This window comes from Macrobrachium rosenbergii, chromosome 14 (genome assembly GCF_040412425.1).
Source record: "Macrobrachium rosenbergii isolate ZJJX-2024 chromosome 14, ASM4041242v1, whole genome shotgun sequence".
NCBI classification, from domain to species: Eukaryota; Metazoa; Arthropoda; class Malacostraca; order Decapoda; family Palaemonidae; genus Macrobrachium; species Macrobrachium rosenbergii.
In genome coordinates, this window is record NC_089754.1 from 38989771 (window position 1) to 39009770 (window position 20000).

The 20000-nt window shown below is 35.6% G+C and overlaps 1 long non-coding RNA gene across 1 annotated transcript in view; it reads left to right on the forward strand.

Moving 5' to 3' along the window:
• Window positions 1-19688, forward strand: part of LOC136845610 (uncharacterized) — a 162419-nt gene extending 142731 nt beyond the window's left edge. Inside the window, exon 3 of the long non-coding RNA XR_010855199.1 lies at window positions 19129-19688. This is a non-coding gene — a long non-coding RNA (uncharacterized lncRNA). The remainder of the gene's footprint in view (window positions 1-19128) is intronic.
• The last annotated feature ends 312 nt before the right edge of the window (window positions 19689-20000 follow it).

The following is a 20000-nucleotide window of genomic DNA, read 5'->3' on the forward strand; positions in this document are numbered from 1 at the left end:
ATCTTAATTGCCAGTTGAAGTTTGTTGTTTATAAACGGAATTTATCAGTTTAATTGAAATTGAATGCATTAGTTGCTAGCAGATATTACTGAACGTCGTTTACCGCCTCTTCCGGATGATTTGGATGAGAATTTCAGGTTACATTGTAAGATAGAACCCGGTGTCGATTTAGTCTGAATATAAACAATTTATTTATTATATCTCAGTTTTTCATATTTGTATATATGTCAGATTTTTTAATCTTGCTTATATGTTTGCTCCCAATTTAAGTGAAAGTGGCACACCCGTTAGCTGAATATGGAACTAAAGCACATCTTTGATTTAAAATTTGACTTGATAATGTCCTGTTTGAAAGGAGAATTTACTGCATTTCCTCACCGATTATCCATTAAATGTTTTCCACCCCAGATTCAGTTACTTTCAAACAATGATTTGTGGTAAACTCATCATTTACCGATGAATTCCACTGGCTGGAAATTTACTAGCTATCTACGTTGATCGTAAATCAAAGTGACAGTGATGGCTCCATACTTTAAGCATTAACTCTCGGAAAGCGAGGTATAACTCTGCTAGTGGGATATAAGTACAAAGTATAGCTCCCCCCGCAGTTGAAAACCTCCGTGTGCTCTTGTAATAGAGTTGTTGTGAAAAATTTTTTTTTACACCACGTAAAAGTAAATCAAATCGGAACGAGACAACAGAACTTTCAGCCAAAGTTTTAACCGAGGCATGTCTGGCGTGCTGAATTGTTGCTATTTTCATTATCTGAGAGAAACTTTGTTGTCATTTTCTCCTAATGTATGTTTGCATGTTTGCTGATATATATGTGTATATGTATAAATATTTATTCATATATACATACATATATATATGCATGTATGTATGCATACATGTGTATATGTATATTTATATACACACATATATATATGTGTGTATATATATATATATATATACAGTATATATATACATATATATATATATATATATAATATATATATATATATATATATATATATATATATATATATATATATATTATGAAGTTGTAGATAATAATGCATTATCATTTAATACAATCATCCATGACGAATTTAAATGCAAGGGAAACATTGCTTTCAAAACTAGATAAAAGCGTAACCTAGTTTGGAATTATAGGAGAGACTAGCTATTCCTGTTGGGAAGGGGGTCTTTGAGTAAAATGGTTTTTGGGACAGAATCTACATTATGCGAGGGAAGAACTATCTTGGGACGTCTGCCATCTAAGTGATAAGGGACCTTCGTGCTTTATCTCGGAATACCAAACACGTGAGAGAGGTCAGAGGTGATAGGAAGATTGACAAGGCCTTTAAAGTTGCTTGTTTATTGTAGTCCTTCAGTTGGGGCTGATTAATATTCTTATTGGGAAATAGTGTCATTCTGACTTCAGCCTTAGGTTTGTTTAATAATTCGCACTTTACATTTAGGTTACGGAGAGATATCAGATACCTACTCAGTATATTAAAGAGGGAATATTTAATAGTTTAAGGTGAATCAAATTAAAATCGAGGCCATTAAAAGTGTGGATTTTAAGTTTTATAAAAGGCTTCATTCGGGTGTTCGGTTTATGACAATAATAACAACTACCACGCAATAGAGATGATGAAAATTGCAATGATAGCGCTAATAATAGTGGCTGTATCACTAATAATATAAAAAAATAGTTACATAGCAGGAGCATTAGGTCATGATTGTAAGAATGTGCAAAATAATTCAAATCCTGTCATCAAATAATACATAAAATGTTGGTAAAATAAGCATAATTTCAAAAAAAAAAACACTAGTCTCAAGACATTGTTATGTTTAGGTTGGAGGTTTTTAAAACAAGCTGAACATTTTAAAAACAATTTGTCGACATTCAGTACCTGGCGTGGCTAAGATAAACAAACATATTCTACAAAAGTAATTTCAAGAGACGCTTTTGTTCGGGACTGAAAGCGGCAGAATAATGTAATTTTGCTCAACCCAATTTCCTCGTCAGTAAGAATGAGCCCTGCTCCCGAACACCCCTTTGTTTTAAATGTTAGATATGGAAATTTGAATACGTACAAGAATTAACATGCATCCTCCACCACACACACACACACACACACACACACACACACACACACACCATATCAGTGTTCGTTATTAACTTTATTATTATAATCGTTTCCATATTTAGGTTTGTTCCTCTTGGTTTTCTTATCAACTTTTCCTCCGCTTGTTCAGTGATCTGACGACCATTTTTAGTGTGCGTGTGTGTTTTTGCCAATTATTTAACCCTTCACGTTTCCTCTGCCTTCATCTTCCATTCCTCGGTAGCTAGAGCTCTCTGGAATTTCGTTGTCCATCACCCTTGGTGATGAAAGGACTCGTGAATAAGGAAAGTCATAATTTAGTTAGAATGAGCACCTCCAATACATTCTGGCTACTTTCAAACATAACTGTCTGTTTCTTACTCGATAACCCGTTTCCGCTATCAGTATTTCTTTCTGAGTTGTATGAGACGGATCTCATAATCGTATTTCGATATCGAAAATTTCCTTCATCTCACTTGTAGAGGTGTATATAGGTACTGCCCTCTTATGTGAAATTGGCTTCGTGTTTCGGAAGATGTTTCTTTTGTTTTTCCTCAGTGACGAAGGCAATCAACTGATGAACGATTTTGTCCTTACCTCTTCTCCGTGTGTCCTGTCTGTCTTGTAGGGCCGTCGTTTTTGGGCAGAGAGCATTGATAGCAACGAATATCATGAGGATTATTATAACGATTATGATAATGAGGTTATTAAGATATATTCTTGGAATCACCAGTCGGATACGTCGGCAACTGATGAAGTTTTAATAATGTACTGAGTGCAGTAAAGATAGATATAATTCATGATGTGTTCACCACACTCTAATGTCTGCTTTAGGATGTACACCGAATCATTACCATCTTAAGTGAGCATATAACGAATTAATTTTACAAAATTATTTCATAGCCTTATAAAAAGAATGATTTTAGCGCTTCAAGGTAATTTCGAGTTACTAACACTTAAAAGAATGTATAACGATTTGTTAAAGAAAGACGAAATTAAATAGCGATTCATTAGTAAAGCAAGGGAGCTAATGAAGGTATTCTGAACGCAACAGAACCACACACGAGCGCAAAATAAAACTGTCACTGCGATGTCCTCGCCATTCCCCCGGACAGCGGGTAATTCACACACCGCGAGACGAAACCGAGAGCATTCCGGGCAATTCGGGACATATTTACGAGTGTGGTGCTTTACTCCGTCCTCGGAGCAATCGGCCGGCAAAGAGATTCAAACTAGAGAATGTAATTTAGGCCGCCGTTAAAACGTACTCAAGTGAAAGGCAAGTCTCGATTCTCGGGGTGGCGGGCGGATTCCGGGCCTCCTCGGCAGTTCACAAGAAAGAGAGATTTATTTTGGGAGGAAGAAAATGCCGCTGGATTCAGTGTGAGGCTGAGGTGGATAATAAGAGGAAGGGGAGGAGGAGGAGGAAGAGGAGGAGATGGAGGAGCAGGAGGAGGGGGAAGAGGAGTAGGAGCAGGGACTTCTAAAGTACAAGTCAGTAAGTTTCAAGAATATCCTTGATTGCTGTGCATTTGTTTATATATATATATATATATATATATATATATATATATATATATATATATATATATATATATATATATATATATATATGTGTGTGTATATATACATATATATATATATGCAGTATATATATATATATATATATATATATATATATATATATATATATATATATATATATATATGTGTATATATGTGTGTAAATATATATGTATTACAAGATTTTGGAGGAAGTTGTTTGGATATTTGCTGAAGGTATGACATTCTTTATTCTGCATGTTTATTCGAATCTTGTTGAGAAAATTCTTTATTAGAAGGTGCCTGAGATATGAATGTTGCTCATAATTCTGTCTAGGGAAAAGTTATGTTATCCTAAGAAAGGGAAAGAACCAACTAATCTTTCTTAAGGAAGAAAGTCGTTATTTCCTCTCTGTGTTTCCACATTACATTCTCATTATCCTCCTTTTTTTGCGTTCATTACTCTTTCAGACGTCCTTCATTTTCCATTAGAAGACTAGATTTAGGTCCGGCATTATCATAATTTGATTTCTTCTCTTACGAGGAAGGATGTTGCAAGCAGGGAAGAGTAAAGATTTAAACACGATTTTTGGCGAGCAGGACTCTTCTGCAACGCTCTTGCTTCGAATTGGGACTCGACTTGCTAATGTCATTGTGGCTGGTCGAGGTATAAAAGCTACTACTGCGTTACAGACGAATGTGCTAAACTGAGGTAATAAAATGGCTTTATACTATACTACACATATTCATATACTATATATTATATACAATGTAAATTGAAATTTAAGAAAAATTGGTAAATGCATCAAAAGCCGTCCAGGCAATTCCTCTTGGCGACTTTGTCATCGGGGACATTTTCGGTATCAGACTGCTCTGGGGCGTAATCGTCGTCGGTGAGAGAGAGAGAGAGAGAGAGAGAGAGAGAGAGAGAGAGAGAGAGAGAGAGGGGGGGCCGCCAAAAGATCCAGGCTCCCCCATCTCTCTCTCTCTCTCTCTCTCTCTCCCTTTCTTAGTACTTTCATAGAATTTTTTCTTGAATATATTTTTTAAGACTTGTTATTCTCCTTTTAGTTAAGTTTAACTTTTTTCCATTAGTACATACATCCACATATGTAAATCTCAGTTCTTTCACTGGCACATTTAGTGCACAAGCAATATATTACTATGGTTTCACCTTTTGTGTTGATATTTAGCAGCCGTACTTTACATCCCAGCATATTTGTTCCCAAATACCTATACGAATCAAGCAATTACATTTTCCTGTGATCCATATAATATATAGTACATGCATACATATATACACACATAGTCACACGCGCACACACACGCACAAATATATATATATATATATATATATATATATATATATATATATATATATATATATATATATATATATATATATATATATATATATATATATATATATATATATCGCGTTTCCATTATCCATTAATTACAGATTTTGCTTCTCTATTGATAGTTCCGGAGACCATCCCACCGTCTCTCTTGACTTCATCATGAATTTTGCACAAGGTAGTCAGTTTACTGTGATTAGTCTCGGTCAAAGTCTAGGAAAGCATGGGGCGAGCGTCTTCATCCCAAAGGCGCTTTGAAAACCACCGATTCTTTAGAAAATGCCGGATCACGTTGTACTTTGAAAAAAGAATAAAATCAGAAATAAACAGCAATAGTTAAAGAAGCAATTAAACGACTTTTGGTCTCAAGGGATCAAAATACCAGACCGTTCAGTATTTATTTCTTATTCATAGAGCCAAGTCATGAAAATGTAAAAAGATGAAATTAGAGAATCAACGTCAATTAATATTCGTAGAGAAAAATGCGACGATCATAAAAATAGAAATAGAAATGAAATCATATTTAATCCACAACGCGCTCGTTTAAAAATGCAGTTTTTTTATTTCTTCATTTGAATATCATGAATATTAATTGCGCTACGAGTTGTGCTCGCTCTTAGTGCATGAAAATTATTTATGCGATTATCGTCTGCATTTCCAAGGTGTAATTTGCGTATGCGTGATAGATCGTCCGAATCCCACATGTACGTTTGTTTTAATGTACAGCTCATATTCTTGTAATGCGTTTTTTACGCAGTTTTCGTACGCGCTGTTTACTTCAAATTACAAATAATTTTATATGCAGTGTCCATACTGTTGCAGAAGCTTTTGTTGCAACGGAAATATTCGTACACAAACTGGTGCATAGTTGTTTCGATGCTTCAGGAAAATTACTGAACAGTGAATTATGCAGTATTTTTCAACCATCCTGAAATCACTAGAATTTACAATTTTCTCGAGACTGAGAACTTTCGAATGATTTTCACAACTAGAAGCTCAAATATGGTATGAAATGGCATGAGAACGAACCAGTAAGCCAGTTAGGTGGCAACACAACTAAATAGCAATAAAACTGATTTATAGAGTCCTTGCAGATCCTTTAGGAGTCATTTTGGTAACTTTTGGAATATTTTTCCAAATGTTTTACCACAAACATTACCAGATTTTAGTGTTTCTGAGATATGACTGGAGAGCATAATTGCTAACTGAGGGCACTACTTCAGGGCCTGATGGAAGATTACGATAATTTCCGTACGCAGAATAATATGTCCATCTTACATTGACGTAGCTTACGGTGTTCCGAACCAGAAGTCTTGTAAATTGAAGAGGTGGACATTGTTTGCGTATCTTGGCCGTCAGTCGCAAGGAGTGATGGAAAGGAAAACGACTGGTGTTCTAATGACACTGATCTCCCAAAACCACAAAGAAAAGTTTGCTCTTGTGGAAGCGTTTTATAGTCTGGCGAGAATTAACATGAGTTCTTGCGATTCCCTCTGTTTCTTTTGCAACGTAGGCTTCTCTATTAAATTGGACGTTAAGTTTTAATATTACGGCTTGTAAAAATTTCAGCGTATTTTAAACATGAAACTGAGACGTAGGAAGGAAATGCTCACAGCAAAAAACACAAATTTGATAGCTAATGTGAAGATTGTGTGAATATATAGCAATGTTAAAAATGTATGAGAAGCTTCATATCAAAGATGTTAACTAGGATCACTAAAGGGGTTGCGACAGGCAGCTCTGGTTTTCATAGTTTTAAAATGTCATCTCCTCAGCTGTTTTATCAGCACGGATAATAGAAGTTACTCATTCCCAGTTTCTAGTGTTTGCTACGAAAGAAAATTACGATTACTTCATAGAAAACGCTATGCATGCTCTGTCTAGGCTGTCATTGGGCTTATAAATATTTTCCCTGCCGTTTTTGGGGGTTGGGGTTCTGCTTAAATAATCTTCCAATCAAAATGTGTGTACTGTAGGTACCATTGTTTTATTAACGGCTGAAACTGAAGATCTAGCGTGTTGAGCTTAGATGTCATTAATCGTTCCAGGTAAGATGGCGTCGTAGATCAAAATGACTCGGGTATTACTTCGCTGTTAATCAAGGGAGACTGCCACTGGGGACCTCTGACCTCTCAAGTGATGAGGGACCTTTGGGCTTTGTCTCAGAATGCCGAACGCGTGAGAGGTTAAAGGTGAAATATAGTTATAAGGCATCTGGAGCTTTTTATCTGGCGTAGCCCTCAGCTGAAGGATTGAATTATTATGCCTTGAAGTTCAAACCTTTTCAGGGTATGTGATTCTGTGGTATTGATCGACCACGTAAAGGTTATTTATTAAAACATTTTAGTGGTTAAATTGAACACTAATGTAAAAAAATATTTACTGTAATTACTTAATGTGTAAATGGAAGAATCTGTCTGATGAATTGAAAGGTTAGACATTTGTTCTCTTAAGGAATCAAAACAAAAATTATTATTAATAATGAGGTTGCGCTGTTAATTTGATATGCCTTTCTCTCTCTCTCTCTCTCTCTCTCTCTCTCTCTCTCTCTCTCTCTCTCTCTCTCTCTCTCCACATATATATATATATATATATATATATATATATGTATGTATGTATGTATGTATATATGTATGTGTATATATACTGTATATATATAAACATACATGCATACAAATATACACAAACATTTGCATAAATTTGTATGTATAAATTCATTAAATATATACACATAATAAATAGTTAGGAGTGTGTATGTAAACATCGAATAAATTATACACTACAGAAGGGACGATTCAAATCCACATAAAGCATGGGACTGAAGAGATATTCATAATTGCTTTACCGTAATTGTGAAAACAATGCCGCCACAGCCCATTACAACTTTTAAAAAGAAAGGCCAGGAAGAGTGTCCTAGATTACAGAGGAAATGAGGACTAGGGTAATACGCAACGCCAGCTCCCAGTCCTGCACTACCATATTATATATATATATATATATATTATATATATATAATATATATATATATATATATATATATATATATATAAATAGCCTATATATATATATGTACATATATATATATATATACAAAATGTATACATACGTACATACATACACACATACACATTATCATCATCATCAAATCTGAATACCTGATCCCTACACGTATAATAACCAAATGAAATTGAGGTCATCCCTTTGACTGAAACGAACACAACTCCGATGTGATTTGTAAATTATGACTTACCCAATTATGAACCAATCTCATTAGTTGGGTCAAAGGATAGGAATACAAAGCACAAATTCAGTGCCATGTCATACTGACGTAGTTGCTGATGAAGAGTTTATTAGTTTAGGAATTTTGTTGCTTCTCCCCCACCAAACCACCACATTGCAGTATTTAAACATTTCCGGCTTTCTATCGTCCTCCATTATTTATATCAACGGTCCTTGGCACTATCAGTGCAAGGATATCCCAAGTTGGCAAAGTCGCAACAGAAACTCCGGTGATGGCGAGAGCTGTGTCCTGATGAAGTTTGCCGTTTCCTTGTACTCCCTGGAAATGTTTTGACCTTGGATTTTATTTTTATTCCAACTTACCTTACTCTTATATTTTGGTACTTGAGTTTCATCTCCTCTGGTTTTATCTCCCCTCTGAAGAAGAACCTAGTCTTGCTCACTTTACATAAATGTGTGTGGGTACGCATGTATATACGAAAGTGTGTGTTTGTGTTTCTGTTTGTGAAGTTAAGATGGAGTCCTAACCACATTTACATTATATGTTCTTGAGGAATGTTTGTGGGATATTAACATGTATTATTTTATGAAGTATATCTAATGCATAGGGTGAACTATTTTTTTTCTCTCGGAATTGTTTAATGAGGATCTTCTCATTAAAGTTCGTTTATGAGAGTCTGAGAGCTCATCTTCGAGGATGGGATTAATTGAGGTAGGTGCCATGGTTGTTACGAACAAGCAAGGTGCTGAGAGCTCTTTTGGTCAAACAGTTCGAGGAGAGAATTCAAGGCGAGAGAATTTCTTTGGTCTCAAAGGAAGTCGTGTGAAGCTTTTGATAAAGGCCGTGTTAACTTTCAGACTCTTGGGCTTGAGAGAGAGAGAGAGAGAGAGAGAGAGAGAGAGAGAGACTTTGTGGTTTTAAAGTCGATAGAGTTAGAGCTCAAGACAACCCCCCCCCACCCAGTAAGCCAGTAAAACAAAAACTTGATTCTCTCTCTCTCTCTCTCTCTCTCTCTCTCTCTCTCTCTCACACACACACACACACACACACACACACACACACACACACACACACACACACACACACACCACCCCGCCTGAGGTACTGTATGAAAACTTTCACGTTGCCCTCCTACGAAGAAAATACGGAATGGCAATGGATTTAATACATGCCGTTAATACCAATAAGAAAAATACAGTGTGTTGTGATGATATATTTATGATTCAGAACCAACATCAGTTAGGAAGTGAAAAAAATCCTTTTCAACATGCTCGGTTTCTTGTAAAAATTCGTGTTTTAAACGTATGTTTTCTTTTAAGAATTCAAAGGATGTAACAAAGTATAACAAATTTTCGGGCTATTTACCACTGAAAACCAACACACAAACAGAATAGAGTCCACATTTTTTTTAAACATATCTTTTAAAATAATTCATCTTAAGTCTACGTATATATATTTTTCTAGATTAATATTATGTACATATATATTTTTTTTCGAGTACCTGAGATATGCGTGAAGTGCTCTTACACAAAACCTGTAAAACAGCTCCGCGTGTAAGAGTTTGCTGATATAATTAGGAATAAACAGTTCTTTGAATTAGTTAGCTACTTGTATTGGGTATAACCTTTGATCTTGTACATTGGCTGTAATCTTTGGTCTATAGCACAAGTTATAATCATCTTTCGTTTTTAGCACTGTTTATAATCTTTCTTTTAGCACTGGTTATAATCTTTCTTTGGAAGCTGGCACTGATTATAACCATCTTTAGTCTTTAGCACTGATTATAATCTTATCCAGCCTTTACCACTGGCTATAATCTCTTTGGGTCTTTGCTTGTTTTGGAAAAAAAAAAAATTCATGCAGGTTTTTATAGGATAAAACTAAACGTTTAAAACTCTCGCCATCTTATTATTATAACGTTGCCCTTGTGAGTTACTGGTATGTTACTTTTACGCTCTGGGAAATGAAGTCTGAGTAAACTACGAAAACTTTTTAGCAAGTGGAATTTGAGACCAAGTGTGTCTGCAGTGTTGAGTTGATGTTTTTGTTTTTTAAAAGATTATTCAGTGACAAGTTATGTATAAAGACACCTTCGTTGTTTATTGTCTCTTGAGATACGGCTTTATTATATGGGAAGTAATGATATTCATCAGTCAAAACAATATTTAATGCAACTCACTTCAGACAACAGGAAAAATTAGCTTCGAGGAGAAACAATGTTGATTTGGCTGTCTCAGTGTTTATAAAAGGAGGAAAAAGTATTTTGTAAAAGAATTAAACTCTTCATTTCGAAGAAAGAATGGAATATCTGTTATGTGGAATAGAGAACAAGAAATTTGAACAATCCACTTTTCAGAGAAAGGGTTAAACGGTGGTGTGGCTCATACAAACGGGGTTCTGCTACAGAAAGATAGAAGGTTATGTAGGGTCGACACCTGCCGTAGTTCAAATAAACGAGGCTTCTCTACAGACATAACTCTTCCGAACGATGGCCTCACCAATCATGGGTAAAGAAATGGATATTGATGCCGTAGGGAACCATAACCGATAATGTTATCAGCAGTGACAGACAGCTTCCTCTTCAAACATCCTCCCTGTTTTTCTATATAAAGCTGGTTCCTACTCGATTTTAACAATGGTGTTTTTTGTTTATTTTATAAATCCCTGGGTGGGTGACCAAGGATCGAATCAAATAAATGCTAAGTACAACTAAAATAAATGATAAACAAATAATAAAATAACAATACAAAATAAATAATAAAATGACAGAAATAAATAATAAATTAACAATAAAAATAAAAATAAAAAGGTGCTAAATAATATAATAGAAATAAAAAAGTAAAAATAATAAAAATACCTATAAATATAATAGTGATTTATCTGGTTATTACTATCACACATACACAAGCTTTGTAAGTGATAAGGAATTTTATGCGATCACACACGTATGACATGTATTAAGAACCTATATGTGTAACGCAAATTGCCCAAAGATGAACATCTGAAAAAAAAAAATCAGTAACTGAAAACCGGAAACGGATTTTCAGTTTTCAAATTAGATATATAAATTTGGTACTAAGTTTTAATTGTCATGAATATGTTTAGAAATTCGTGTGAAATCACTTCAACCTTTATCCCCCTTCGTTTTGAGGTAAAACTATGTTAGTAAATATACTTATTTTTTTTTTTTAGATATCATCAGATGAAAAAGCTGATTAGATTATATATGACCCTGTAATAAATGAGATTTTGATATTTTTTATCGTGTTTATCGTCTTTATGCTCTTTATTGGCGCCCTCTCTTATTCGCCTTTTGTTTTCTGCCATTCAATTTATGCATTGTGAACAGCTCCCAAAAACGTCAAGGGAAAATAACGCTAACTTCTTTATCCTCCATTAAAATTCTGATCTCAAATGAGCGGCCAAAAATTGTTTTCCAATCCACTGCACTTTTTTTTTCTGGAACTTTTGCGAAAGCGTTCGACTTTTCATGCTTGAACTGTCTTTTCTAATTGAATTTGAACATTCCGACGTAAAGTGAAGTGATCATTTGTCCATATAGTCTGTATATTTGTTTTGTTTTTATTCAGACTGGTCATACGTTGCGTAAAATAGCATTAAATTAAGTGACAATTTCACAAACAAATTAGAGAGTATAGCGAAGGTAGATCAGCAGAGAGAATCATGTACTTAAAACACAAGTGAATTCAAAGCCAAGGTAATCACGCATGGCACTCTGAAGTTGTATCAAATGCATTTGTTTACCAGAAAGCGACTTATTAAGCATTCATCCTACTTAATCGGCCTTAAGTTCCTTTTGTGTAAATTAGATAGGACGAATACTTAATAAATCAGTTTCTGTTAAAAAAAGGTATTTGGTACCACTTCCGAGTGCCTTGCGCGATTACCTTGGTTTAAATTTACGTTGCATTTTAAATAAACGTTCCTGTTGCAGATCTATCTTTGCTATACCCTACGATTTGTTATATCAAGCTTTCACTTATCTTAACGCTATGCAACGTTTGACCAGTCTGAATAAAAACGAAATAAATGAGATCCTTTTATAAGAGATAGCGTGTTGCGTGAGTGCTGACTCAGTTGTTATTGTTCCTTGCCATATAAGGCTTCCTGATGCACGACTTGCTGTGCCTTGGGCAGAAAAAAGCGGGACACAAAAGTGAATAGACCGTGAAAAGTGGGCATGGGGAGAGGCAGTGGAATTCGAAAAAGGAATAGGGTTGTTTCTCTCTCTCTCTCTCTCTCTCTCTCTCTCTCTCTCTCTCTCTCTCTCTCTCTCTCTCTCTCTTTACCTGAGTGCCTTTTCATCGTAGGTGTGGCTCCAGGTGTAAGCTTTACTGTTCTTAACAAGTATTTTTGGGGGGGATGGGGTTGCTAGCCCCATGTATTTATTGATCCTGGTTGCATCTCTACAACTGTTGACTAAGCATTAAATACATAACTCGCTGCTTATCTCTCTCTCTCTCTCTCTCTCTCTCTCTCTCTCTCTCTCTCTCTCTCTGGAAAAAAACGAGAAAAACAGAAATCCACATAACTTCAATATTTTGGGGCCTCGTGGCTTGATATGGACAATCTCTTATTCCTTGTGTTGAAATTGCCTGCTTTAATTCTTGTCCCCCTGCGCAATATTGAGCCAGGGAAAGTTTCAGATTCATTTCCAGAGGCCATATCGCTTTGCCTTAAAATTCGCTTGACATTCTCATGGGGAGTTACGGAAGATACTCGTTTAGATTCCATAGGTGCTATAGACGGAGAGGTCAGATTGGTTAAGCAAATAATTCTCAGAGATTTGGTAACCATTTCTCTTTGGTTAAAAATAGGAGTAAGAGCAGTCACAAGAAGACGGTTGATTTTAACCAGGCGAATTTATTGTCCTTTCGCCTGCAAGAACTTTAAGACTCTTCAACTTCATAATAATCCGGCGTACCACCAAGGGCTTTCGGACACAGAAATAGGTCAACAGAGCCGAACTGTTTATCTCTAACCTTTATTTATGTTGAATTTATATCAGTTTTTGTACAGTCAGATGCATCTTTATGATACTCGTTAATCGATTTTGCTGAACCGTTGCTTAATCACAAAAAATCTGAGATGTACGGCGACAATGTTATTTATTTGTGTTTGTCATTTTTCTCATTCGTGAATGAAGTTTTGTGGACGCAAATAATTGCGGGTTTATTTCCAAACTCACGAAAATGCCCGTAATATTTATTGAGCTAATGTAATTATGAAGGTCAGGTAACCTTTTTATTTTATTATGATTTTGGAAGGGAATAATGTAAACGAAGCACATATTCACGCAATATAAGAAACGTCTATGGACTTCGGCGGTCTTATCTAGGGAATACCGAGTATGAACCATCGAGAGCGCATCTCAGAAAAACAACATGCCACGAGATTCGGGCCAAAGAAACGGCAGCGGGATGATGGAATGAGAAGAACTTTCCCTCCGCATATCGTACATCTCGGAGAGGTGAGGTCGTTTAATACGAGAGAGTATGGCGGTAGGGGCATATTTTATCGCTCCCTGCCGAGGAATATGTTATACCCAAACATGTATCTGGCCAGGTGATTAGATCTGACTTCGCGGCCGATCACGCGAGGGCTTCCTTCCTCCTTAGATCTTGTTTTTCTCGTGGGGGTTGGCGGAGTAAATTGAATTCTCGAATGAGCGTATAAATCGTCCGAGCCCGGAAGAGGCTTCTGTCTCGAGTGGCCTATAAAATTGCAAAGCCAATCAACTGGAGTAATACAAAGTAACGTTTCTGAAGAGTCTCGTCGTCTTCTTCTCCTCCTCTTCTGTTCTCGAGACGACCGTCAAAGAAAGGGGTTGGGACTTATGTGTTGGGACCTCGTATTTTAAGTCTCCTCGTTTGTTGGGTCTTGGTTGGTGCAGAGGGGAATGTAACTAACTTGTTAGCCAATTTCTGGGTAAGGTAAAAAAGAGCCCTAATTCTTATTGGGGACAGGATCAATTTATGTACTTGTCTCCGAATCCTATTCTGATCAAAATTATTTGTTACTTTTTCCGATGAGTAAATGCTGAAAAGCTTATTAAAAACTGTGTCGCTTATTAGCAACATAATAATAATAATAATAATAATAATAATAATAATAATAATAATAATAATAATAATAATAATAATAATAATAATAATAATAATAATGGTCCCTCTTTCAAGCAAGTGCTATTGAACGAAATTGCTGCATCAGCTGCATTGATCTTGTATAGAGTCTTATCTATTTTCATTATAGCAGTTTTCTCCCTGTTACTAAAACTGGCGAGTAACGCGCCAATGTGATTCATCAGGAGTTAAATTCCAGGGATTTCTGCATTTGTGTGTAAGTCAAATATGGTGAGCATGGTCCGCAGAATTATATACACATAAGGATAAAATATGCTCGCCATATTTGACTTACTTATACAGTACGTACACAAATGCAGAAATCCCTGGAATTTAACTCCTCCCGATGAATCACATTGGCGCGTTACTTGCCAGTTGTAGTAAAAGAGAAACAACTGTTATAAGGAAAACAGAGAAGATTCTATACAAGATCAATGCAGCTGATGCAGCAATTTCTTTCAGTAATAATAATAATAATAATAATAATAATAATAATAATAATAATAATAATAATAATTATTATTATTATTATTATTATTATTATTATTATTATTATTATTATTATCATCAGAGTAGCCCTTAATGGAGGCTTGCCCTAACTATTGGACGCTCATGTTTTGTCATCAGGTGAGCTCCACAACATTTGACAAACATTTGCATGATGTTCTCTCAGATTTGACGTTTCTCGTTATGGAAACCATCTCAGCTTGACTGATATCCCCCAAAGCTTATTCATATCGAGAAATTCCCATCAAAATCCCATCAAATTCTATTAAGCTACTCTAGTGATGGCCTTCTGATGAATAGTGTCTTCTTTCTGTATTTGTGTTTTATTGAAGAATTTCTTGATCTTTATGATTAATCGGTTATAAATGAAAATGGAAATTATTAATTGGTAATTTGTTCATACGAATAGTTAGCAGTTAAAACACTGGAATCCATGTCCGGAAAGAATTTAATAAATTAATATTACAGCGTAGCAGCAGAAAAAGTTAAGAGTGTAAGTGGGAACCAAGAAGGTGGGACAATGAATGTTAATATGGATGCTGAGAGGCTGGAAACGGTAGATTCTCGTATCAGAGATCCAAGAATCTACCGTTTCAGTGATGGAAGAGTGAGATTAGAAGTTAGTTACAGCAGGTGAAACAAGAAAGTCTACAGGCTGTGGGTAAAAGGTTATGAGGAATCTCGAAGTATCTATGGAAACCAAGTCTGGAATGTATGAAGGGATTGTTGAACCAACTCTCCTTCATGGAAGTGAACTTTTGATTGTGAATGGACATGGAAGAAAAATGTAGAAATAAACTTTGCTCGACCAATGGTTCGCCGAGCTCCCTTTCATTTCTGTTAGATTGAAATAACAGAATGACCCTCTAATACAATGATCTTCGTTACATTAGGTGGTGTGTGGCAGTGTTAAGAGCATTAAGCTGACAATTGCCAGGGCTGGAGTTCGAATCCTGTCTGCCGTTCCATAAGTCGATCCTGATGTAAATGGGTAATGGCAGTTAGCTTGTAGTTGAACTCTGGGAGAAAGAAGCCGGGCTCAATAGCGGCGTAGTTTGCATGTCTCTGTATAGGACATGTCTCCAACGCTGTTAGGTAGATGGTATGAGACCGACTCTGACTTTGAGATTTAGACGGAAGTCTCATCAGCTTCTTTATGTATGTAGTTTTTGTAGATTCATGCACTTCGAAATTAAATGAAAATAAAGATTAGCGAAAAGTTGAAAACAAATTAATCCTGAATTTACATGTAAATAGGTAAAGAATCGTTGGCTGTCATTTCCCTTCCCATCTCTCTCTCTCTCTCTCTCTCTCTCTCTCTCTCTCTCTCTCTCTCTCTCTCTCTCTCTCTCTCTCTCTCTCTCTCTCTCTGTAAATTAATGCAGGTAAGCTCCACTGAATATGCAACTCCATCGGTTTTCGTTAATCCCTGGTTCATTTGAAAATATTGTTATATATGATCGGGTGTGGGACTTCGCTGTTTTCTTGCATCAGATAATGCGTGGAAAATTAATATTCACGAAATCTGGCTCAGAATTTAATGATCTTACGTAGTTGCCGTGTGGGTTATTTCTTAATTCTCCCCTTTACCTTTGTCGTCTTCTGAAGACACATGATGACATCATGTCGCCTTGGTGACCTTTTGTGACTCGAGGTGACCTCATGTAACCTTGGTAACCTCTTGTGACCAAAGATGACCTCATGTAACCTTGGTGACCTCATGTGGCCCAAGATGACCTCAGGTTACATAGATGAACTTTTGTGACCAAACATGACTTCAGTTCACCTTGGTGACATTTTGTGACCCATGTTGACCTCAGATCCCCTCAGTGGCCTCTTGTGACCCAAGGTGATGATAGGTTAAGAGGTGAGTCACAGAGTAAGCGAAGCAAGGAAGGTAGTGGGATGTGTGAAAAAGATTGTTAAGAGACATGAATTGTACACGGAACCCATTTGTTATCAGTTTTTCATTGTAAGAATTACGTGAACGGCCTAAAGAAAAGGTATCGTAATACTCCCCTTGTAGCACCCCACCATTTACTGTAAATACACTTAACCAGGATTCATCAGCATGAAGTTTTCGTAGTCTTGGTTCACGGATATTTCCTATTAGTTTCGTATATTAATGGGATCACTATGGTGACATAAGACCTTCCATATTTTTTGGTGTGTCGATGTTGTCGAATCTGTTACTTCTCATAATCAACAAAATCCATCAGAAAGCTAATTTTAGATTTCATATATTTCTGCAAAGTATTTATTCCGTGCAACTACCTTTTCTAGAACCAGCTCGTTCATCTTTTGGCATTTTATCAAACTTTTTCTAACTTACTGAATGTTTTCATTTCGAGAAGAGTGTATAATGCAGAGGTTTTAGGAGAGAGAAAAAGGCCTATAATATGGGTGAATATATATATATATTTTTAAGGTGGGGACGGGTGTTTACACACTGCGATAAGCTTTCTGTGCAGGGGTATTAGGCGGCTAATGTTGTGGAAATTTCTTCAAGAGGGTTCCATCTTCGACTGATGTTATTAAACTTTAAATGTGTCTGCTCTTCTCTGCTTTGTCATCATACGGTCACATCGTCCAGTACTGCGGAGACTTGAATGCACTTAAATGTAAAATTGTGGAACAGTCTTGATAATGTTATTTATAGTGATATTACCAATTTATTGATAATGTTGTTTATGATAATGATATGAAACTAGAGGAACTGCGGTGTTCTCTTTAGACGTAGTGTTCATTTTTCCTAAAGTTCTTGCTCATTGGTCATCTTTTACTATCCATTTGTATATATACTAATTAATTAGATTGATTGACTGTCTTTTTACCCGTTTTGTTAAAATGCTGTATTTCATCTTACTTTTCTTGTGAAGGTCTTGATCTAGCTTTTTTATCTAGAAGTGAACATTTATCCCTGCAGCAGGTTTCTTTTCAAATTAATAATAATAATAATAATAATAATAATAATAATAATAATAATAATAATAATAACAAATAAAAATAAGATCCCAGAGACAACATTCGGAATTTTTAGCAATAGCTAACCATATGGATATTTATTAAGCCATTTTCCTCCCCTTGATGAAAATGTAAACAATCCTTTCGGTCGTAAACCGAGAGAGAAAAAAATATTTGGTGTCATAAGACATTTTATTTTATGGGGGACATAACTCCGTGAAAGAATTTTATGGGATACCGTCGTATAACGGAATTACCTGTCTGAGGGAGAACCTTTCTCACTGTTTTTGGAACGTTAGGCTTGTGAAATGAGAGAGAGAGAGAGAGAGAGAGAGAGAGAGAGAGAGAGAGAGAGAGAGAGAGAGAGAGAGACTTTTCAGAACTAGAAGAGCCTGTGGGTCATTGTCTCCTTAAGGCCTTGTCACTTGTATGATTTTTTTTATACATCTTAGGGTTCCTGAATGTGTTGTTGTCAAAAAGGCAAAGTCGTTTAATGCGGTAATTTGGCAGTTTTGATACGCCAAAGAGCAGAAATTATGCATTGAGCCAAGTAATATACGTGATAGTATCTATTTTGTAAATACGTTTTATCAGTTTGGATGTTATGAATGTAGGGTAGTTGCCAAATTTCTGTTTGACCAAGTATTAACTTGATAGGTATTTCGTAAGTACGTTTAAATTAGGATGTTATGAATATATTGGAACTCCCGACTTTCTGTCGTTTTGGCTAAAACCAGCTGTAGTTTACGTGGTAAAGGCTTAGCTTATCAAGGAAAAAATTTCCTCCAGAATGTCCTATACAATATAACTCTACTGTTACAGCTTTAGTTGATTATGTTTCTAATGCAGGATTGTGATTTTATTCTCGTGGTCTGGAAACATATCCGATAGGACTAATCTCGCAGTTCAAACAGAGAAGCCTCTTTAGTTGCGCGAAGAAAGATCGCTGATGACGTCTCTTGTCCTTGAGTTGACAAATTATGAGTTAGCGTTCTATTACATAAGGATATCTTGATGACAAATACCTTCCATTGCTGGATTTGTGCATTTTAATGAATTTTTCCCGGAGTGCTGGTGCTTATTTTCATAATGAGGTCGATTCACTTAATTTTACCAAAAAATTGTGTACTTCTGAATGTAAATAATATATTACACATTGGAAAACTACAAGCATTTAATTTCAGTTTGAAGTTACTTAACGTTTTGTAATACTTATTAATGCCATTAATTCATGTGGTTTATGATTTAATTTCATTGCTGTCTTCTTTTCTTTCCAGACCTCTCTGTGCCGAGGATGTGAGAAACTTCGCCAAGTGTCACTGAACAGTGTTTCTCGATTCAGGAAAGTGACAACCTTTACCCCTATGCAATTATTCCAGAAAGTGAAGCAAACGAATCAAAGAAACGCAGAAAATGTGTCATTTCAGGACATTAAGCTGCCTTCATTGATGTTGTCAATTCAGTGTTTGTGGTGTTGGTTTCCTTGGTTTTAAAGATAAGAAATTGCAAGTCTTTGTTGTAAAAAGTGTTAGATGTTTTTATTTGCCACGTGTTATCAATATAAGTGATTAATCTTGCCATTACCTTTGATGAGTTAAAAATAGATACTGATTCTGTTTAAAAAAACTGCGACGAAAGTTGAAGAAAATTTTTACAGTTGGTCTTCATGATAAAACGAACTGCTTAAGAAAGAGAAAGAGACTGGAAAGATAAACGCGAAAGCGCCTTTCTTAAAGAAAGGGGAAATTCTTGAAAGGTAACAACGCAGACCACTGAAACCATTACGAATAAGGTTTATACTCAGATGAACTTAACATTCAAAGGCAACTCAATAAAATGATGAAAGAGAAATCTCTCAGATTAATGAAATGAAAATGCTCTGAGCTTCGACAAAAGTGGAAATAAGAGAGTAAAATGATAAAAGTGGAATCGCTCAATTTACCGAGACTAGAAATGGTTTAACTTTATAAAGACTTCAAAGGTGAAAAAAAAGTAAAATGATAAAAGTGAAATCGCTTATATTACCGAGACTAGAAATGGTTTAAGTTTATAAAGACATCAAAGGTGAAAAAAAGTAAAATGATAAAAGTGAAATCGCTCAGCTTACCGAGACTAGAAATGGTTTAACTTAATAAAGACATCAAAAGGG